The sequence below is a fragment of the Neopsephotus bourkii genome, unplaced genomic scaffold (genome assembly GCF_033783945.1).
Source record: "Neopsephotus bourkii isolate Nb327-2 ecotype Australia unplaced genomic scaffold, CSIRO-AGI_Nbou_v1 NB_1638, whole genome shotgun sequence".
Taxonomy (NCBI): domain Eukaryota; kingdom Metazoa; phylum Chordata; class Aves; order Psittaciformes; family Psittacidae; genus Neopsephotus; species Neopsephotus bourkii.
This window is the reverse complement of record NW_026902113.1, coordinates 6,767,967-6,773,738: the sequence shown is the minus strand read 5'-3', so window position 1 is coordinate 6,773,738 and position 5,772 is coordinate 6,767,967.

Here is a 5,772-nt window from a genome sequence, read left to right as displayed (position 1 = left end):
TTTTTGTGAGCATGGAGACCATCCTCACATATGTACCTACACTCTTGGGCTCACTGCTTAAGAAATAGATTAAGAAGTACTTCTCAAGCTTTTACAAGATTGTACAAAGTTCATCCTAGGTGAGAGGACAAACATCAAGAGAGCTTGATCTGCTGCTTAGCTTTTTAAAAGAAGTCTTCCTCAGCATAAGTGAAGCAACTGAACAAGCTGTTTATGAGCAGTTGCAAAGGTCTTTGAGCTCTTTTAGGGATGGTTAGATACACATCTCTTGGAGATGATGCAGATATAGTTAGTACAAATCAGAAATCCTTCATCCCTATAAATATGCAAATTAAAAACAAAATATACAACACTGCCTAATGCTTAATATAAGCATGCACCCAATGCTCATGCAGCCAACATTAGTTTATCTAACAGAAGAGACCAAGAGGAAAACCAAGAAAAAGGGGGGATGACACTTGATCCCAGCAAGTAAAGGCTAGCTCTGAGAAGGTGGTTTCCAAAGTGGTATTTTGGGAGTATTTCAGGTTATTGCAAGAAAAGCAGCAAGACAAATATTCAAGGAAGTGATCCAAGATAGAGTTGTGGTGGCATCGCAGGGCCTGTTGTGATAGCATGAGGGTTTAAACTAAATGGTTTAAACTAATGGTTTAATGGCTTAAACGAAATGGTTTTAAACTAAAAGAGGGGAGATTCAGGCTGGATGTGAGGAAAAAAATCTTTAAAATGAAAATGGTGAAACACTGGCAAACATTGCCCAGAGAGGTGACAGATGCACCATCCCTGGAGACATTCAAGGCCAGGCTAGATGTGGTTCTGGGCAACCAGATCTAGATGAAGATGTCCCTGCTCATCACAGGGAGGCTGGTCTAGATGAGCTTTGAAGGTCCCTTCCAACCCAAACTATTCTATGATCACAGACAGGTGTAAGCTTGCTATGCAAGCAATAAAATAATACCATTCCTGGAAAGGTGGGAACAAGCCAGAACTGCTGACACATCACTATTGCACAAAGTAATGAAGAAATCACAGTGGATACTCATAGCTTTTAGAAAGGGGAAGTCACGAAGAAAATGGGAAATAAAGTCGAGACACTGGAATATAGGCCAGTAACAATAGTCCTAAGGGAACAAATACTGTGAAGGTGCAGGGGGTGTGGAATAAGTACTCAGATGAGGGACAAAACTGTACAGTCCATCCCAACATAAGGGCTACCATGTTGAAATAACCAGGGAGCTTATCAGGAGGGATTGGTGTCAACACTGAGGCTGTGACACATAAGGAAAGAGAATGGGAAAACAGCTCTAGAGCACGACAGGACTCTAGAGCTGATGCAAAATGGCTACTGGAGCACCAGAAAAGTTCCCCAAAACCAGAATGCAGGGAGTCACTTGGCAGGCAGGTTTTACTGCACTTCACTGGCTTGTGGAGGGTCACCTCAATGCTTCCTTAGGGATATGATGAGGTCAGTACGGAAAGAATTCAAAAGTAGTTGTCAGTGGTGTCACATCAGTTTAAAGGAAGCAAGTGAGCAAGGAAGAGCCGATCACCCCCCCAACAGCCAGGCAGGGAGATGGGGATGCCAGGGGCTGGTCATGCTCGTTCTTTGCAGGAACCTTACAGGGAAAGCAATGAATCACGCAGACATCCAAATGACCACAGTGTTGTAAAAAAGAAGAAAAAAAAACCAAAGTGATTGCAATTTTCCAAGAGTTGGCAAACCTTTAGGCCACTGTTTGAGGTCAAGCACTGAGGGTAGCCAACGAGTTGTGGAGCTCCTGTGCTTGTCATTTTTGTGAACAAAGATGTTGCATTATGTGGCAGAGATGTGGCCAGGTTGGACAAGGCCTTGAGCAACCTGGTCTAGTAGAAGGTGTCCCTGCCCATGTAAGGACGATTGGAACTATATGATTACAAGGTCTTTTCCAATCCTAACCATTCTATGATCCTATGATTCTATGATTTTGGGGCTGGGAGAGGTATTTCTGTGGAAGATCTGAATGCTGTTCCTTGGTCACACAGTATAAATAACAGCCATATTTAAACTAGTGACAACACTCCCCATCACCCTGCAAACAATTGTTTTTGCCAGACTGGAGGGGATTTGCAGCCTCTCATCTCCAGTGTCTTCATCTAAGAGAAAGGTCAAAATGTTGCCATGCAGCAGGAGTCCATAAAGAACAGGTAGATGCCATGTTTGCAGGAGCTGGGTTCTGCACCAACAGCTCGTCCATGGATGATCGCAAATGAGGACGTAGCACAGCCACCCATATTGAACAGACACTGGTACATGGAACCATTCTTTGGTGTTGCGGTGCAAATGTGTCCCGTTCAGTGTGGGACAGGGTCCATGGGTGTTATTCCACAGAGCGAGGGTGGCAGCAGCAGGCAGAAGGCTGGGTAAATTAGAGAAGTAAGTTTGAAAAAGCCCTGCAGAATAAAAGGATTGGTTGTGACACAGTGTATGCTGGGAGATAAGGGTGCATAATGGGCTACAGCTGAAAGATAATATAGGCCATATGTAAAGAATGTCCTGAATTAATCACTTCCTTTGGGTATTTATGTTTTGTGAATCATTATCACTTAGCAACCTACACTGTCCTTTTTGGGTTTTACAGACTTAAATTGTTTCCTGGGGGTATTATCTCTGTCTGGCTCAGCAAAATTAAAACAGTATTTCATTTAACATTGCCTGTGAGTAGATGGAAACAGTTGGCTCCAGACGTGTCATGAATTGCACTTAGACAATTTAGATCATAGAAAGTGGGGCATACTTGGTGTTCAACACTTTCTTATAGAGCAGTAATCTGTGTTCAGCTTTATGGATCTTATCAAATGCTTATTCAAGCCAAGTTATGACTTCTGCCAGTAATACTTAATGCCATATTTCAGGTAATGAAGGGTAAACCAGGAAGGCACCCAGCAGAACTGCTGTGTGTCCCCTCTTTATTGAGGCTGCCCCTGACTGCCAGGGACCTCCACCTGCAGGCACCCTCAGCACAGGAAACATTATGGGGAGTTTTGTCTAAGGACTCCTGAAAAGTCTCTCTGGAAAAGAATTCTCCAGCCTCTCCCCATGCTCCACACCTTGTACATCTTGGAAATATTCCCTAGTAGCCAGTCAAAACACTCTTTGTTGCAGAAGGAAAACTGATTTCTTCATGTCTTTGTCTCCACAGCTAATATAAAATCATCATCTCCTCAATAAGGTTTTCTGTGTTAGAGGATTATTGTCACCTTTGCTCCTAGTACTGTTTTCTTGGACTAAATGAGCTAAGTTTCCTAGTTTTGCCTCTCGAATCCCTTGGTCTATATTTCTGTTAACTTCTGTGTACCTTGAATGCTCCTCACTTTGCCCAATTCTGCAAGCACTGCGTCCAGACCAGGACCCAGCACCCTAGTTAATTAATTCAGATATCTTAGCCTGTATTAAACCACACCAAATCGATGCTCACTTCTGTTACAGGAGTGAAGAGAACGCTTGCCTTCTCCCAGTCTTTCTCAGATCAATTTGCTGCTGTGCCAGGGTGACCCACGTCAGGCTTGCTGGTGATCCCAACCAAACTCTGGCGTGTGTGGACCTCCCACCCAGGCTGCCTGCACCTATTGCCCTTGCTCTTGCATGCTCTTGTTTTCAGCCCTGTCTAGATGAGCAAAGAGTGAATGGGTGGAGGGCAGGGAGTGGATAAGTGGCTTTGTCCTCCTGCTCCTCCCTGAAACCTGCTGCCCGGCACTTGTGGCCAGCATGGAAGGAAGCCTGGGCTGGGCTGTGAGTCACATCCCGCTCCCACTCCCTCTCCGGGCTGGGAGCTGTGCATTCCCTGCCAGCAGCAACCTACAGCCAAGGCCTCAGCCCCACGCTTGTAGGGAAAGAGTCTTTCCTCGCTGTGCATACCCACTGGTGTTGCACAAACATGGAGCCGTTTGGAGCCCTGCACTCTGTGCCACTGCTGGCAGCCACTCCGCTGCACAGCCCAAGCAATGGCCTCACAACAAGGAAATTCAGCATTAAAATTGGGTCCCAAAGCCTGAAAAAATGCAGATACCATCTCATGGTCTTGTAATACCTGATGGAGAGCTGAGTTAGTACGAGTTTGCAGTGAGGGCTACTAAAAGCCCTCAGAAAGGGCTGCAGAAAGCTACTGCTCCTGTCCTGATTAACAGCAAGGAAAGCTTAAACATGCTATGTCATTTTACTGACACCTGCATTAATGTCAGAGGTATGCAGCCAAAGGTAGAGGCATTAAACATTAGGTAGCTTCTAAGTGTTAAAACCACCATGTCTATGGCCACAGCATTCCACCAGGAGCTCCCTTTAATGCCTGCACCTCTCAAACCCTCAAGTTACCCACTGAGAGATGCTCTCCATCAGTGCCAGTCCACATTCCAGCTGTGCATGGAGCAGGATGGACCCTGCCTGGGCTGCACTGGAGGAGCTGTGCGATCAGAAAGCAGATGCACAGAGCCAGGCACCACTCTAGCACTGCCAGCTGAGGGGCATCAAACAATTGGGAGCCTGGCACAGAAATCATGCCAGTTTTTATTGTCAAAACACTTTTCATTACTTGTTATTAGTTTGAGTTTTTTAATCAGTTATTTTTATTGGAGCACTTGGCTACTTAAAGATGACTTTTTGTTTGTTCTATCCACAGTGCGCAGGTTTATAAATGTACTGTAGGAGCTGGTTTTGATTTGATTTTCTCTGTTTGTGTTGTTTGCAGAGATTTTCACATACTGCAGGTGATCCAAACAGCCCTGCTTTTTCAAAGGGGACATCTGTCAACAGCCAGCACTTGTAAAATCCTGCAAACGCATGAACAGCATTGCATGGCCATGCCTTGGGCTTTGCTTGGCATTTGTAAATAACTTTGATATGGTTCTGTATGAAGGTGCTGTGAAGGAAGAAGTGCCAGTTCTCATACTGCAGCTGTATGTTCTGGTTATTTCTTTCCCACACAAAACCTAAGCCCTCTCCACATGGGAAGGGGAGGAGAGACCCCTGCTCAGTATCTCTGAGGAAGGGGAGGCTTTTCTCACCCTGCCCTCTGCTCCTTCTCTCCTGCTCGCCGGTGCTGCAGGGACCTGCCTCGGCAGCATGTAGCAAAGCCACCCTGGCACAAACTAGTGCAGTCTGGAGCCATTAGTCATCCATTCATCACAGGCCTCATCGCCTGCGCCCTGGACATGTTCTACTGCCTCCATGTAAACCCACCCTCAAGGGCTAGCTGGTGCCAGAGGGCAGACACTGCACCCACTGACCACTGCAGCCCATCACCCTGAGCCCATCAGGGACCCTGTGATTTGAGTGGCTTTGATGTCCGCCAAGGCAGAGATGCCAAGGAGTTGGGTGCAGGAGGACCTGCTGCAATGGTGCTGGCCCTAAGCTGAAAAGCCCACGGGAGCAAAAGCCCCCGTTCTGGGTGATAGGGCTGACCTTCTCGCAATTTCCTGGCTGAGGCTGCACCATCAGGCTAGAGGGTCAACATCACTTTTTAGAGGTGAGGAGGGTTCAGCCTCCCCCCGGCCCTTCAACATGCAGGCTCAGGCCCATCTCAAGCCAAGAGTTCTGTTAGTTTTTCAGGAACCATAAGGTTCTTAAAATGGTCTAATCCTCTGTGCAGCCAGCGAGCAAGTTCTTATCTTGACTTAACCTACAGGTAGAACGACTCTGGTCATACTGCCAGCATATTTCAGGGGTTTACATCCACACCCCTGTGGTGTACGCGCTCCAGTATCCTTCAGGTAGTCTTTCATCACAGGTTATGCTTCAAG